Below are 18,849 nucleotides of genomic sequence, written 5' to 3'. Positions count from 1 at the left end.
TCTGGGATTTTATATTGAATGCTCCAGGGCGCCCCAAGCCCATGGACTAAAGGATTTATTAGGGTTTTGGGGGCTATTTAAAGCACATTAACTCCTAGTGTTTTTCATTATCAGTCTATTTCAGCCCTAGAACATCTATTTAGAGAAACCCTAGCCTCCTTTGAGTGTTGTGAGCTTATCCTCTCTCCTTGAACCACTTTTGGTGCTTATTTGGGTGTTTTGGTGAAACCTGAAGATCTAGAAGGTTTCCTTTGTTGCAAGAAAGGTGGTTCCATAGATCCAGCAAACTCACTCTATTTATGGACCTTTGTGAGTATAAAGTTCATACCTTGCTCGTTAGTTCCTGAGATCTTGTTATATTTGGTTTTAGGCACCTTCTGATCAAGTTAAGCGTGTTACAAGTGCCTAAACAAATAATAATGTAAAGCTCGAATCGCCAGGTAAAACTTTTGCAATTATCTTTATTATTCATGGACTAGACCCCGAGTACGATGGGCGTATACAAGGTACGCACGACGTACTCCCGTGCAGACGCAAAGCGGGAAGGACCCCTACGTACGTTGGGCGTACCCATGCATACGCAAGTTAGGGATAAACCCTAATTTTTAGGATTTGCACACTATTTAAGCTCATTAAGTCCCTAATTCCTTCACCTTATCAGCCCACATTACCTTTTTGAGCTAATCTCGAAACCCTAGCCATCTTGAGCACATTCTTGAGCTTATAAAGAGTTTTGGGTGTTCTTTTGTGATCTTGAAGAAGAAGGAGGCTTGAGGATGAGAATTGGACAAGAATGAGCTTGTAGATCTAGAGTTTATTCATCATTTCTAGTTCATTGGAGGTATACAGTCTGAAACTTGTTCATTCTAAGTCTAGATCTAGGTTTTGGGAAAAACTTAGCATCTTTTGGTCCCATAACTTGGACTCATGGAGTATGGACTACTACAGACCATTTGAGTTGTCCTTTTGGGCTCTTAGGGGTGCATGAAGTCATAAAACATGAATCTTGGAGGTTAGAATTCAACCATGCATGATTTAGTGACCACTTAAGGGAGATAGAAGGCTTAATTCATGGTTTGGGTCCCATTAAGTCATGAAAAAGCACAAAGTTTGCAACTTTATGACTTAATACACCTTAATGACCTTGGATTTGAATTTTGGACGTTAAAAGCTTAATGGGTTGAGACTTTTAGGGTGGTTTGGTTGTCCGACCAGTACGACGGGCGTACTCCTGAGTACGCTAGCGCCCCGATTTCGGATCAAGCACGTAAGCCGGGCGTACAAGCCTGGTACGCTGCGCGTACGAGCTTCTGTGGGCCTTTGGAGTTTTGGGCTCGAGATTAGACGAGATTTTGCCTTGATTGAGTTTAAGCCTTAGGCCTATTTATGGTATCACGTCATTTGTGGGCTTTAGGCCATCATGGAGATCTGGGGCCTATGTTGGGCCTTAGGGTCCTTTTTAGTTGGACTTAAAATAGCTTTTGGGCTATTTTGGATTTGGGTCTTAGTGGGTTAGGCCCAATAAGGCAAGGATTAAGCAGCCTTTTTAGGGTTTGGACTCTCGGAATGGATTATTGACCTAATTTCTAATTAGGGTTTTATACTTGTGATTTAGCGAGAGGATTTCGCGAGTCAGCAACTCGAGTGTGATTTGATACCTTTGGTCTGAGGTGAGTTTCCTTCACTGTATCCATGGGTCAAAGGCGCCAATGTCGGCCTACTAGATTGTGTTTGTAGTATGATGATTCTCTTCATGACAATTACATGTTATGCCCGTATTTACTTGTTGTCTCCGTGACTATTATTGTTATGATTATATGCGTAGTGGTAGGGGTGAAATAGACCCGATACTGGTTGAAGGATACCGAAGGGGGTGAAATTGACCCAGTACCGGTTGAAAGATACCGAAGGGGGTGAAATAGACCCAGTACCGGTTAAAAGATACCGAAGGGATTGAAATAGACCCAGTACCAGTTGAAAAATACCGAAGGGGGCGCAATAGACCCAGTACCAGTTGAAAGATACTAAAGGGGGTGAAATAGACCCAATATGTTTTTGACAATTATATATGTATGGTATGGGGTATTTTGGGGGAACCCACTAAGCTTTGTGCTTATGATTTTCAATTTATGTTTCTGGTACTTCCAGCTCGAAATGGAAGGGCCCGGCCAGATCGCACTGCATCCACCTATGTATTTCCGCATCATGTGATTTTGGGACTTTGTACTCTCATAACATTTTACTATGATACACTATTGATTGTTTTGATATGATTATCGTATGGTTGGAATGAATTTAAAATGAAAAATTTTATCTGAGATTTTTGGATGTTACAAATAAATATGTGTAAAATATTGACTGGTTACACTAAGGGGTCGTACAGGAAAGCATAGTCGAATCCACATGGACACGTCCTAAAGCCTATACCTTTTTGCGTAAGACACGTACTAGTATGAGAGTAAGTTAAATATGGGGGGGGGGGGGTTGATGATTAAAACTAATATTAAACAATGATTTATACTAAATAAAATGTTACTAAATAACTTGTGAAAATTCAGATAATTAAAGGCAATTTCAGTTCTGCGGTGACTCTCCTAATAATGCAAATAACCTTTAACTTGATTGTTTTAATTGTGTTATGTCTAAACCGATACTGAAAATCATTAACAAGCTCTAATAATCATATGTTACCAAATTTTTAATCAAAATATGTTCTTTGGATTAAACATTACTTTTTACTAAGTTAACCAAACAAGCTCGTTAATTTAGAAAAGTAGCGTTAATCACAATGTAAAATTCTGAGTAAAGTTCAATACTTCTCTTAAGCTCGAGAGTGTAAGCACTTGTTCGATCAGTTTATATTAGAATTAAATCCTAGCATAGAACCAATTTAATATTCGTTACTTATTACCAGTTAATTAAAACGATTCTAACAGCCAGTTAACTAGAATGATTTAGTACAAATTCAAGTGGCCAACAAAAACTAAATTAAAGTCGAACATTCAATTAAACACAAAATTGATCAAACTAAACAAAATTCATAACCAAAAATCAAGCCTAATGATTACTTGCACAAAAAGTCGAGTCGATGCAAAACTAAAATCTATGGTTTTAGCCGGACATGGCTAAAAACGAATTACAAACAATAAAAATAAGGTCTAAACGATAAATCTTACTAAACTAGATGAACGAGTCAAACTGCAATCTCTAGATCTAGAAATTCACGAGGATTGACAATAGATAAGGGCTTTGGAAAGAAGCACAACCCGTGTTTGTATGACCAAGTCGTGTCTCTCATAAACAGATTACAAATCTTTAAAATCTTGAAAAATCGGAAAAATATTCATCGGGGGAGTAAGCACATCCCGTGGTTGGGAAGCACGGCCGTGCTAGGTCATCGCAAATCAGACTTCAAGATTTCACCTCATAAAAAAAATACAATCTCGGGTTTGTGAAGGGTGCACGACCCGTGCTTGGTAATTTTTTGCGTTTTAGGATCAGAACTTCATTCCAAGTTGCTTCCTTCCATTATTCAGCTTCCTCGTGTACGTTTAGCTCCGATTAAGCTCAAATTCTCCACCTTCACATCCAAAATCCAACTCCGCATCAAAATCCATGAAAATTACATTGAAATATAAGCGGTACATCCATTCTTACGGAAAACGGACATTGTTTGAATTATACTAAAACATGGTTATAAATTCCAAACATACGATACAAAATGAGATTAAATGTAACCAAAATGATGCATAATATGAATCTAACAAACATCCCCAAGCTTACACCTTACTATTCCTCGAGTAAGGAGAGAATCGACATCAAAATCAAACTGGGAATGCAAAGATGGCAAGAAGGGAAACCTAAACAAAACTAAACTAACTAAACAGAAACCTAACCTAATACGAACAATATGTTGGATTAGGTGTCCAAACCAATAACTAAATTAGTATGTACTTGAATTATTAGCATAGTCCTTTTGGGTTGCCCCCAAACCTAGTAATTGAATATGATGACTTTTAGAGAAAGAGAGAGACTGATTTATTGGTTTATTATATGATTAATAAATAGCAATAAATGAATTTAGTAATATGTTATGAAAATAATATATTAATTAGAAATAGTAAAATTTAATTCGGAATTAATCAAAAATTAATTAGAATTAATTTTGGGATTAATTAGATTAATTAAAAGTGCAAGGGTCTAATTGTAATTATTTAATTGTTGAGCAAGAGGTTCCAGAACCTTCCCCTATGGAGGTGGACAGTTTCTTGGAGGGTAATCTATAGTTTCTAGATTACTCCTTATAGATATTTAGGGAGTAGATAATTACCAAATTTGAGATATTAATATAATATTCAAATTATAGTTATTTAGGGTTTCCTAACTTAGGTATATAAAGACCCTAAGGGCTTGGATTTTCGGTAACCTCGTAATCCCTAAGGATAGCCGAAAATTCACCACCCCCTCCTCTCTCTTTAAGCCTCCTTGTTGGTAGGGTTGGGTGTGAACCATCAGAGGCATGGGATTTCTAGTGCTAGCTTCCAAGCAACCACAAGAAGGACTGTTTGATTGTTTACTATAACAATCAAAAGGTATGTTTTCTTCTATGTTTTTCGAAATTACCTAGGGCTATAGGGTTCTTATTGTTTAATAGAATGTTACTTCAATAGAGTTATGACTAGATCTAATAGGTTGCATGTACCCTTAAGTGTAAAAGGATTTATCCACATTATTGCATGTAAAACCTATCAGTGGTATCAGAGAGTATGTTTGTCTAAAAATTGAATGTACATTGTTTGAACTTGAACAAAACCCAATTGGAGGAAAACAGAATCAACATTTTGTTGCGGCACCACGTCGTGGTGTTCATCTGCCACGACGTGGTGGACCCTCAGATAAGCTAAAATTGTTTTTTTGCTTAATTCATAAATTGATTAGGATAATTACTCTAGATAATGTTTTTTAATTGTATAAAACTGAATAATTATCTTTGTAATCAGATATACTTATCTTGATTTTGTGAATTATCCTTTTGTTTTAATTACATTTAATTATTTGATTAATTAAAAGATAAAGATTAAAAACATAATTGGATTACTTTAAATTAAATTAATTCCTTAATTTCAAAAAATTAATTTAAACCTAGTATTTTGAAAAAGTTTTTAAAATACACCTTATATATATATATATATATATATATATATATATATACTTAGATTATTTTGTTTTTACTAACTATTGTGTGCCAGAATGCACAGATCTGGACCAACGGATGGAATTAATAAATAGACATGATTTGAGAGTGTATGATATTACAATGGGATAACATGTACCATATAATCACACAAATTTTAACAAAAGGGTATTTTGGACAATTAACTACATTTATATAAGGAAATTTTCGGATTTTTAGGGATCATTAATTCTCCAAATTTTAAAATTCTGAATTTTTTTAATTAATTCAATTTTAATTATAACATAATTTGTAAACATAACCGATTTTATTCTGTTAGAATATTTTTTTTGTTAGAATGATGTTCTTTCAAAATTTTATTCTATTAGAATATTATTGAAGAATAACAAAATTCTTGAATCCGAGGTTGAAAAATAACAACATTTTAATAAATTCTTATACATCCAGACTTAAATACAAATTCATACATATTCTTACAGACTAAAAGCCTTATACATTTTAATATAATTACACATATTCTAAAAGAATATCAACAAAAATGAATAAAATTCTTAAAAAATAACAACATTCTTAAATTGTGAGTATGACCAAACTTTATTCATTCTTCAAGTTATTCCTATTAGGTCTTCAACGCATTCTTCCAGCCATTCCTATCATAAATACAACAAAAACTAATAATGGTTAAAAACATATTACTTGCAATTAACTATCACTTTATATATTCTGGTAGAATACATAGAATACATTTTGGCAGAATACATAGATTTTATTCTGGAAGAATACATTATGACAAAATACATAGAATAAATTAAAAGTATCGTATTTACTGCTAATATAATGTTGTTGAACTCGATTCCAAATCTTCCCTAGTATGATCAATATTGAAATCCTAAAAATATTATGACAAAATGCATTTATACATTCTATGCTTTAGAATGTTTATACATAAAATACATTCTGCTAGAATATACTATTGTTCGTCATGTTTTCTTTCTTTTCCATATCAGAATGCAAAAATCTGTTCATTCCATGAGAATATAAATATTACATAAAACATGTGTTGCTAGTAATTCTGACAGAATGCATACCATATTGTTAGATTTTTTAGATTCTTTTTCAGGCATTTCAACAAACACTTGTTAGGCATTATCATAATACATTCTATAATACCAAAATACGCTTTTGCAATTTGAAATTTGGAATTTGCAAAACATGAAATTGTGTAGGGAAATTACTAATAGAAAAACACTAAACTTTTATGATTATTTATAAAACCATTTAATATTAATATTACAGCAAAACGTTGACTCAATTTAACTCAAAAAAGTAATGGAGATTTGGTGGTTGTGGTTCGAAGGGTATTCAATTCTAATAAATTAAGTTATTAGTTTATGATTGCAGTGGAAGAATTTAATACTAACCTATCACAAATAGTGCTTCATTACACACTTACAAGAGTCAATACAAATAACATAAAACTAGTTCAAGTGACATCACATATACAAGTGAATTTTGAAATCACTATGAATCGGATTATCAATTGTCAAATATTGACACTGAATTACAAAATTACATAATTAGAGATGTGAATCAAATAAATTTGGATATAAGATATATGAATCGTGAGAAGGGTATATACAAAGGAGATATCGATTTTGATTTAATGAAATTGTAAGAACTGATCAGGAAAGGAAAAGAAATTTACCGTTGCATTGGAATTGAAATCCCCAGTCGATTGAACAAGGTACGATCGTCTTGATTACATGAAGAATGAAAGTCGCAAAATATGGGTTAATTATTAGGTTACCCATATTAGGTTAAGTATCCCTTCTCCTGTACTTGTATGCTCTTCTCTTCTACGATTCATGCTCAAAATATGGGCCTATATATTATATACGAAAATTAGATCGGACTTGGATGAGAGTATTTGATGAAGAAGAAGAGAATGGGAACAAGACGATTGTGTATTTGATGAAGAAGACGATAATGGATGTTTGTGGGGTGAAAAACTAACACATGTTGATGGTGATGAGGGTTCAGTGTTTTTGTAGGGTTGAGAATTCCCCTAATTTAAAGGATATTAAATGTTTTAAATATTTACCATAATTAAATGTAGCCAAGATTACTATTATACCCTTTTTATTATTTATTATTGAATTTATCTTTCTTAATTCTGATTGGTTGTTAGAGGCACACAATAGTTGCTAGAAATATTTGAACCTAGCTCTCTCTCTCTCTCTCTATATATATATATATATATATATATATATATATATATATATATATATATATATATATATATATATATACAAGTAAGTTCAAATAATAACACTACATAAGAATTATTTCAACAATACACATATACAACATTCATTGCAGAATAATAACATAAACATAGTATTTTTACGTTTTCACACTATGTAGTGTTTTTATTTGAACTTACTTCTCTCTCTCTCTCTCTCTCTCTCTATATATATATATATATATATATATATATATATATATATATATATATATATATATATATATATATATATATATATATATATATATATATATATATATATATATATATATATATATATATGTCACACCCCCAAACCAGAACGGCGGAATCGTTCGAGGGCGGATGACTTCATGTAGTATCATAACAGTTGAGTAATAGTAAAGAAAGCAAACACAACCACCATATATATAATTTAAAAAGTTACATTGTTGCATGTGATACATGTTTCAAAATAAATTACAATATGATGATAAAATAAGTTTTGAACTGACGTCTTAGCGTCCTTTCCCCAAAAGCTGATGTTTACCTGTATTACTGAATCCCTGAGAAATACAAGTAGTTTTGAAAAAGTGTCAACAATTAAGTTGGTGAGTTCATAAGCGTTTTTGAATAAGAATTGTATGTCTTTCTGTATAAAGTAACCGAGTTTGTTTCTAGAAAATCCAATATTTTCCATAAATGAATGGTGGACTGGTGGTTTTAAATACTCCAAAACCGGAATGCATAAATATTTATCCATACCTAAAATAGTGTAAGTAGATTTATATATATATATATATATATATATATATATCTATATATATATATATATATATATATATATATATATATATATATATATATATATATAATCCCTAAGGCGTTTGATAGCCTCGTAGACCAAAATGTATCATAAATACTCCATGTGAGGTTTTATAACCATACTATTGACCCAGACTGCCTGTAACAACGTTCTTCAGGCGTTGAAATGATATTACGTTTGTCACCCCAGACCTGATGGTCTAACTGTAGCTAACAGTTTAGGTGCGGGATTGTCAGTCCCGTATAGATCTATACACAAAAATCACGCTCTCCCCACAAAAGATTATGGTATATAATACAGGACTTAGACCGCGTACTTAAAGGTACGGTGAAGTCAAATATCTCACAAAATTTAGTATCAACGATTTACGTATGAAAAGTCCATTTTTCTTGTAATGTAAGTATTTCCTCTTTATAGTGTTTATAGTATGTAAAATATCATGAATACCTCGTAAACTATACCTATTATAGTTTTCAAAAGTGTGTTCCGTTAGGATGAAAAACCTTGGTGTATTACCAACTTTGCATGTAAAGTATAACATTAGAGATAACGTTATTTTACGTGTTTAACATTTATACACAAAATGTAGATGAAACATTAGAGACCGTATGTAAAGATTTGTATTGTTAACATAAGTTTTTATTGTATTTCCCCCCCTAAAATATAGAAAATACGTGAAATATAGGGGTATGAACTCACCTGGTAAGTGTGATGATTTGAAGAGAACGAGACTTTACTCGGGCAACAATTTGACCGAAAAATGGTAAATTTCTCGGGAGTTTCGGAGCTTCGGGCCTTCGTCGGATCTTGGATACGTAACCGAGGCGTCGGGGTAGTCTCGAGGGGCTCAAAAGTGAGAAAATATGCGAGAGAAGTTGTAAATTGGCAAATGAATTCGAAAGCCTCGCATGCTTATTTATAGGGTGCAAATTTGAGGTTCACGTCGTGAACATGTAATTGTTCACGTCGTGAATTTGGTCATGATCAGTTCGTAGACTCGAAGTCCGATAGCCCGGCTCTGGAAAACGTCTATTACTGGTTCACGTCGTGAACTTCTGACTCACGACGTGAGTCTCTGACGGATGTTGAAGTTCGTGTCCCGAACTTCAGAAATTCATATCTTTCGCATACGATTTCCGATTTTGAAGTTCTTTATATCCACACGTAGGTGAGATTATGCTTTACAACTTTCGTTTAGACTCCGTCGGCTGGTTTCGACTTTATTTTTAATATTATATTTTTAGTAGGCCGGGACAGGAAAAGTCCGTTAAAAATTCATAACTTCTTCATCAGACGTTCGTTTTCGTCTGTCTTTTTATCGTTGTACTACTACTGTCGAGATCTTCAATTCTCGTTTAGGTTGTGTAACACCCGGTTTATTTACTAAATAAATAAACAAATTAATGAGCGAATGGTATCCCTAAAATAAATAATTATATATCAAAGGATGGTCTTGAAGAGCTAAGTGTCATAATTTTAGAAGTCGGGGGTTACAAATATAAGTTTTGGATTGGTCTCGTAAATAATTATGAAGGCAGGGGCTATTGGGTAATTATTGGGACTTCATTTGAAGAGATTTTGGAGGTTAGGGGCTGAATGGTATCATATGGAGTTGAATTGCAATGAATTCGGAAGGCAGGGGCTGTTTTGTAATTAATGGACTTAAGTTGAGGGAAATTTAGATGGCATGGGTTAGAAAGGTAATATATGGGCGTATTTTGAAAGAAAATGGGAAAGGAGGGGTGGTTATTGCCATTATGGCAAACATTTAGGTGAGGCGGGTATTTAAGGGTTGAAACCCTAACCCTAATCGGCCATTCTCATTAGCCGCAACTCCTCTCCAACCTTATACCTCCCTCCAGCCGCCACCATTCACCTCTTCAATCTCCGGCCACCCATGTTCATCCGACCACCGTAACCACAACCATGAAGAGTGCTGTTGCCGCTGCTACCTTCCCGTGGTGGTCGAAGTCGGAGACCAATGAGGTTGTGGCGTCCGCTGCCACCCTCCTCCGTCCCTTTCGTCGCTGCTGCTGCCATTCCCAACCGACATCTCCTCGCCACCACCATTCGGGAGCAAGCTGTGACCGCCGTGAGCCACCGGGAGGCCCACTGAAGACCGGAGAAACCCCACGAGATTGGATTGTGAGCCGTGAACGATGAAGATCAGGTCACGAACAGCCGTAATCTATCGGTTTGACCATCTTGTCTCGCATTTCTTTCCTTCTCGAGGTGTTCGACATCGCGAGTGTCGTTGTTGCCGTCGGAAATGGCTTCCAGCCGCCATTCCAACATGTTGCGCCGCCGTCTGCTGCCATGTTCCTTCGCCTCCGGCCACCGTGGAGATGGTTGTGGGTGTATTCGTGGAGGTGTGTTGTGTTGCTGTGTGTTGGAATAAAAAGGGGACCACTGCCACCACCGCGAGGTGGTGGCTGCCGCCGTGCACCACCGTAAGTGGGTATATTTTCGTGTGTATGTGGTTGTAATTAGATTAGGGTTTGTGCGTGTGTTAATCGGTTGGTTTTGTAACTGTAACAGATTGGATTAATGAAAAGAAAACTAAACCACCACCTTAGGGTGGTGGCTGCCGCCACCGGCCGCCGTGTCGGGTGGCGGTGTGTTTGCATTGTGAGTTGATTTGTTTGGGAGGGGTGCTTGAAACCGTAATGGGCCTTGTAAGCTCAAATGGGCCCAATAAAGCTTAATGGACTCTAATGGGCTAGTAATTGGGCTGGAAACCCTAATTAGGGTTTGGAAAACCCTAATGCCATCGAAACCCTAATTTTGGGAATTAATCGAGACACACGGGAATTATTTAATAATTTGGAATATTAAATAATAATCATTGGTAAAAAAATTAATATAGGCAATATTGGACTTAATGGATTAAGTCCTTAGTGGATTAAGTCCCTAATGGGTTAAGTGAGAAACACTTAACCCTAATCATCATTTTATGTGAAACCCTAATTTCACTTGGGTTTATTGTTGGGCCTTGATGATTGGATTATTATTGGGCCATCCAAAGTCAAACAATTGGACTAGAATAATTAATGGGCTTTGAGGTAAGGCCCATATGAGGAGTTAGGCCCAATTTGGAAAATTGGGCCATAGATGGGTCATAATTTGGGCCTTAATGATTATATGTGATGTTAGGCCTTACAATAAAGTCATGTAAGGGGTTTGGGGCCCAATTTGGAAAATTGGGCCATATGTTGGACTTTGATTCCTAATCGACTTTGGGCCTAAGGATTTGGGCCTTGGGCTTGAATAAAGCCAACCTTGGGGGTAAGTGGGATCTTTCATTCACATTTTTTTCCACCAAGAATGTTTTATAAAACTTTTTGACTCCCGAATTTGGAGTATCCTACTTTCACACAATTCACAGTGTAGTAATTATCCAAGTATGTGTTTATGATTATGTGCTGGGACCCAATTATTAATTGGGTGTTATTTGGTGCTGACAGTTCGGGAATCTGTTATTCAGCAGTGTGGGGTTGATTCTGCGGGACTTCAGCAGTGTGGGATTGTGTCTACGGGACTTCAGCAGTGTGAGGTGAGTTACCTTCCAGTAGGAGTGGGTCTACGGCCACAATGTCGAACCACTAGTAGGAGTTATTTGTTAGATAATTGTCTTTGTGATAATTATCTGGTGTGTTGTTATCTGATATGCTTTATGTGCTAGGATGCTATGACATATGTGTTAGTAGTGGTAGGGGTGATATAGCCCATAGTTACCGGTTGAAAGATACCGAAGGGGTAGATAGTACCCATGCATGCCTAGCAGTATGATCACGATATGTTATTATGTGATAGTGGTAGGGGTGAAATAGTCCCCGATTACCGGTTGAAAGATACCGAAGGCAGTTACCGGTTGAAAGATACCGAAGGGGTAGACAGAACCCATGTATGATATGTTATTAAGTGACCAGTATGGTTATGATATGCCATTATGTGATTCAGTATGTTTATGTTATGTTATCATGGAACCAATATGTTTATGACATGTTATTATATGATAGTGGTGGGGGTGAAATAGTCCTCGGTTACCGGTTGAAAGATACCGATGGCGGATACCGGTTGAAAGATACCGATGGCGGATACCGGTTGAAAGATACCGATGGCGGATTACCGGTTGAAAGATACCGATGGCAGTTACCGGTTGAAAGATACCGAAGGGGTATACAGAACCCATGCAATGCTTATCTGTTTGTTTATGATATGTTGGTATGTGATCATTATGTTATGATGTTAGTATGTGATCGATATGTTATGATGTTAGTATGTGATCATTATGTTATGATGTTAGTATGTGATCGATATGTTATGATGTTAGTATGTGATCAGTATGTTATGATGTTAGTATGTGACCAGTATGTTTATGATATATTATTATGTGATGGTGGTAGGGGTGAAATAGTCCCCAGTTACCGGTGGAAAGATACCGATGGCAGATACCGGTTGAAAGATACCGATCGCAGTTACCGGTTGAAAGATACCGATGGTATTATGTGGTATGTGGTATGATGGGGGAACTCACTAAGCTTCGTGCTTACGGTTTACAGTTTTGGTTTCAGGTACTTTGTTTCAAAGGAAAGGAGCCGACTTGGTCGCAGCGCATCACACTATGTTTTCCGCACACGAGATCCTTGGGATTATACTCTGATATGGCTTCATAATATTATATTCTGATTATTCACACTTTGGTTTTATGTAATAACCTAATTAAAAATGAAATTTTTGGCCTTGAATTTTGGGACGTTACAAGTTGGTATCAGAGCCTTGGTTTGAGGGATTCGGACACAATCTTGGGTGTATCTGAACTCAAACTAAGGGCTTGGTATGAAAATTTTCAAAGGTGAAAATCATTTTATAAAGAGAATTTGAACAGAATTTGGAAGGAAAAAAGAACTTTGAAAAGAACAAGGTGTGTGATGCGTGCAATCAGCCGAGCTCAAGTAAGTTTTCCCCAAGATACTCATACATGTTGCATTATGATATGATATGATTATGATAACTGCATGCTAGATTAGGGCTAAGGATCTAGGAAGATGCCTTATATGCCTGCTGTATGTGCTTGCTGAGCTGCATGATAGTACTGATCAGTTAGTGATAGGATAGCCTGTTTAGGTTATGCCTGATTGTATGAGCCTTAGAATCGCATGCTAGTATAGATCCCTAACAAGAGGATGGACTAATATGATTGGAATATGTTAGTGAGATTTTCCATTGTCTGAATGCTGCTTGCTTGGTGCTTTGAGGGACTCTTAGTAATGTGAGATAGCTACTAAGTGAATATGCTAAGTCACGAATGGCTATATTCATGAGGTAGCTAGTTGACATTAGTGGGAAGTTCTTTAGCAGCTGAGGACTGGGTGAGTACGGGAACCTAGGAAAGCCTAGGATATGCTCAGTGGGTTAGTAGTAAGGTTTAGTGAGACTTGGGTGTACCAGTTGAGGAAGTGACTTGGAGGATTCGGGAGGATTGCTGAGGAAAGTATGGATAGGTGTGGAAGGTAGTATTGGGCCCGTACTACTGAAAGCACAGGATCCATACTCGAATCAGTGAGAGTCTTGGAGAATCTAAGGAGCTTCAGGGAAGAGTTTGTGACCCAGTGTGGGGACAGAGGATGTTCCAGTTGTTGCAGCTTAGCCATTGGCAAGCGAGCTAGTGAGCGTGACAGGGTGTCACACCCTGAAGGATAAGATTTCCAAGAGTTGCAGATGCGGGATCGATTTGGGAGCACCCTGGAAAGAGAGGTGCGTGCCAGGTGCGTATAGTAGAGGGTTCCGGGAAGAGACCCATGACTTCTGATCATCGGGTGAAAGGCCAGCAGGGCCTGAGTCAGTGCAGCGCGTATGAGAAGGTACACGAGGGAGCGACACTCCAAGGGTTTAGGCTGCTACAGGGTAGCGGGGTTGGTCATGTCAGCAGAAGGGGATCAGATTTCAAGAGTACTCATCGAGATTTCCGAGGATGGGAGATCTCGAGGTTTAATCGGTGATTAAACGCTAGCATGGGCAGTCACAGGTTGTCATCAGTGAGATATTAGAAAACGAGGAGGATTGGGAATCCTTCAATTCTCATGTAATGTGAAGACTTAGTCGAATCTAAGTGGGGAGAGACTTTTTATAAAGTTCTCCAACTGTGAGTTCTGATTGCGCGATGTGCAATCTCTTGGGCACCTTGTCAACCAGAAGGGCATTCTCGTTGATCCGGCCAAGATAGAGGCAGTGATGCAGTGGGAGATTACGAGATCTCCAACCGAGATTCGGAATTTCCTGGGTCTAGCGGGTTATAATCGGAGGTTTTTACGGGACTTCTCCGAGATTGAGGTTCCTTCGACCCGACTGACCAAGAAGTCGGTGGCCATTCGTTGGGGGCCTGAGCAGCAGACAACCTTTGAGACTCTCAGACAGTGGTTGTGCGAGGCACCGATTCTCACCCTGCCAGAGGGTGTAGATGATTTTGTGGTTTACTGTGACGCTTTGATCACGGGAATGGGTGCGGTACTGATACAGTAGGGTCACGTGATACCAGGTTTTGGGAATCAGGTTAGAGTTCCGGTTATGACTCAAGTTCAGTGGAGGACGTAGAGAAATTTCCTCAAGACGAAAAAGACAAGGTGTTAGGCAACGTTGAGGATGATCAGATTCGCTTTGCAATCCGACACTTTTCGCCTGGTAAGTTAATGCACAACAGCTAAAGAAATATGGGATAGGTTGAAAGAATTATATTCAACTGATGAGGATCTAGAGCACTCGATCCAAACCCTATTTCTCTCTGAATTCGGTGTTTTCGAACAAAAACCTGAAGCGAAACTCATTCAGACATTCGATCGTTTCAACCTTCTGCTGAGCAAGATGATGAAGCACGGTATTGAAAGGAAGGTGATCGAACAAAAGGTTACATTCATGAATGGCTTAAGGCCCGAATGGATGGCAGTGGTCTCGACCGTGAAGGCTCATGAGCAATTTAAATCATATTCGCTGGCGAAACTGATGGGTATACTCAAATCTCATGAAAGTGTGGTGACAAAGGAAGCCAAGATAGTTTCGGGTGTGGGTTCACTGGCCCTTGTTTCTAAGAGCAAGAATGTAGCAGACGAAGAGGAGGAATCTGATATGTTAGAGTGTGATCTGTCCAGTGAAGAATATGCAATGATGGTTACAAACCCAAAGAAGTTTGCTCGCAAAAAGTTCCTGGTCAACAAGAACCGAAACTGGCAGGGAAGCTACAGCTCAGAAAAGGTGAAAGAAGAAACCAAGAACACCTCTCGAAAGGACGACGAAAAGAAGGAGAGTAAGATTGTGGGAGACTTTGGGTACGATTGCAACTACTGTCATGGCAAGAACCACTTTGCCAAGGATTGCATGTTAAGGAAGATGGCTGAGAAGAAAGATGGTGAAGATGACGAAGCTTACTACATGAGAAAGCTGGAGGAGATAAAGAAGAAGAAAGCAACTAATGTTTCAATGAATGCTTTGATTGTGCAGGAAAATGTTATTGATGATGAGTTTGGAAGAGTAGAAGTCTGGTCTACAGACTCTGAAGATGAAGAGGTATGCAAACCCTCGCATGGAAGAGCTTATGTGGCAAAAGAAGGAGTCACTGATTCAGCAGGGAGGTGCTTAATGGTGTCAGTTGGGGTATCGCAGATGAGGGGATATTCAACCGAAGGTGAGCATGAGGAAGCGAAACTAAAGGATGACAATTGTTTTGCTGCTAAGCCTGTGAGTGAAAGGATCAACGATTGCGATCAGTTGATCAAGAAGGTACAATCCATACTTGAATCTCTTAAAATACCAGTAACAAACTACGAAAAAGAATTAAATGAATTAAAATTCAAGTTTTCTAACTTAAGTGGAAGTCTTATGCAAACTCGTTTAGCGAATTCTAACCTAACTGACCAACTCAGCAGGGAATCTTCCAAGAGTGAGGAGAGAAGGATGTGGATTCAGCTGAAGGAGTCAGAGTTAGTTAGTTCTAGGGATGAAATTATTTATTTGCAACGTGATAATTTAAAGTGTTTAAAACAAAGAAATGTTTTCTGTTTGATTGCTAAACGCTTATATACAAATATCACCCAGTTGCATCTAGATTGTGAGATAGGTAAAAAGATTCATTAAATGATTTTGCCCTTCCTTGAATTTAAGGAAGACGAAGTCATTGCTGAATGTGAATCTATAATGTCTTCAGATGAGATTTCAGTAACCTACAAATATGGACTGGACAAAATTGAATCTTTCATTGAGTGCAAAGAACATAAATGCATGCTTAAGAATTTACTGGACGAAAACGATAAATTAAAAATCAAGACCGAGACTATACAGAAGTTTGACTCATCCAACGCCAAATTAAGTTCAGAAAATAAAATAAATTTAGAAACCACTTCTAAATTTGATGAGGACAGTGAGATGAGCGAAATCTCTGTAGAAGACAAGGTCGATTGTTCAGAATTTCTTAAGAGCGAACCTGATGAAGCAAAACCACTCATATCTGAAAATTCGGTTGAGTACGCTCGGGTGTCAAAGGACAATTCCAAGAAACTCAAAGAAAAGGCCGTTTTTTATCAGAAGGTGCAAACTACACCAAACCAAGTGTATGCAGTCACTGGAGTAACTAAGAAACAAACGGCGGAGTTGACGTCCATGGTTGACAAAGATAATGCTGAAGGTTGCGATAACCACTTCTGGTCCGCTCCTATCGACAATGCAGACGAAACAGTAGGTCTGTCAGAGCAAACCTCATGGAGACTTAAGGGACGATACATTCCCGAACCCCTCAACAAGCCCTCAAGCTTTGATAAACCTAGTTCAAGTGGTACAAAAGAAATACCAAATGAACCACTGAAAGCTTCCAGCGTATCATGAACAACAACCGAAGCTCATGTGAAGAAAAAGAAACCTAAGGACAACATTCACTTGACTCAAAAGCAACTTGCTGAACAGAAACGCCAGAGGAACAAAAGATACATGAGGATCCTCAATGAGAGAAAACAATTTTGGCAATCCCAAAACCCCACTTATGTTCGCTCTGAAAAAGCTTCTAATCTCAAGATGAAAAAGGAAGCACAGGTCAATCACTGCCAGTCATGCAGTCAGGTGAACCGAACAACCTGTTTTGGTCCTAATACTAGTAGTCACAAGAACCAAAAGTCAAGTTTTGGTCCCAACTCTTACTACGCCAAGAACCGAAAGTCCAGTTTCGGTCCCAACACAAATTCTCAGAACCAAAAGTCAAGTTTCGGTCCTAAAACCCATCATCCTAACTCCCAACCAAAATCTAACTCTGTAAAGGATATCAAATGAAAGGGAAAGCTCGTCTCAGATTCTGAAGTCCAAAATACCAAAAAGTCAGCTAACCCTAGGACTCCAAAGAAAACCTCAACTGTGAAACCAACTAACAATAACACACACCAGTTAAAACAAGATGAAAATAAAATCAAAGTTTACACCATCAAACGAAAAGATGAAACCACTTTAATAAAAAGAACATATATGGTTGATCTTACGGTTGCCATTCCCTATTCTGTAAAAGACTCACCAGGGCCCAAGAGACTTTGTGTTCCTAAATCTGCTTAATTTTGCAGGTTATAAGTGACGAGCAGTTTGACGACGAATGGTATATTGACAGTGGCTGCTCTCGTCACATGACAAGAAGGAGGGAAGAACTTAGGGAGTTTCGGTCCCTTGAGGATGGTGGATGTGTTAAATATGGAAACAACTCATACGGCACGATCAAATGGTATGGGATGATCACCAATGAATAATTGTCAATACGAAAAGTAGCCTACATGGAAGGATTGCAACACAACCTCATCAGTGTTTCTCAACTAGTCGTGGGAACCGGTTTGAAAGTCTCGTTCCATGATGAGGGATTAGAAATACTTGAAAAGCACACAAAGAAAGTTCTGTTGAAATCTGAGCGCAAAGGGGAGATGTATCCTCTAAATCTCAACCCGATAAAAGGAAAGCCAACAATATGTTTGCTGTCGAAGGCGAACTCAGATGAAAGTTGGTTGTGGCACCGAAGACTATCGCATCTGAACTTCAAAGATATTAATAAACTGGTGCTTGGGGATCACGTGCGTGGACTTCCTGTTCTCAAATTTGACAAGGAACATTTGTGCGCAACATGCGAGATGGGCAAGCAAAGCCGAAAGAGTCACCCTTCTCGTATCAATACAAAGATCATCAAACCTCTTGAACTACTGCACATCGACCTATGTGGCCCTTCGGCTATTGAAAACATCGGTGGTAGTAAGTTTATACTTGTAATTGTAGATGATTTTTCACGCTTCACCTGGGTTTTCTTTCTTAAACAGAAATCTGAGGCGACTCCCAAGCTGAAGGTTTTTATCAAGCAAGTGGAATTGCAGCTGCGAAAGGTGGTAAGAAACATAAGAAGCGATAATGGTCTAGAGTTCAAAAATAAAGACTTTGAAGAATTTCTGGCTGAAAAGGGAGTCACTCACAACTTCTCTGCTCCCTATACTCCACAACAGAATGGGATCGTTGAAAGGCGAAACCGTTCATTGTGTGAAGTCGCCCGAACCATGCTGAGTT

Source organism: Lactuca virosa, chromosome 5 (genome assembly GCF_052849685.1).
Source record: "Lactuca virosa cultivar CGN04683 chromosome 5, Lactuca_virosa_CGN04683_v6, whole genome shotgun sequence".
Lineage (NCBI taxonomy): Eukaryota > Viridiplantae > Streptophyta > Magnoliopsida > Asterales > Asteraceae > Lactuca > Lactuca virosa.
The sequence above is the reverse complement of the archived record's forward strand: the minus strand, read 5'-3'. Positions refer to the sequence as shown.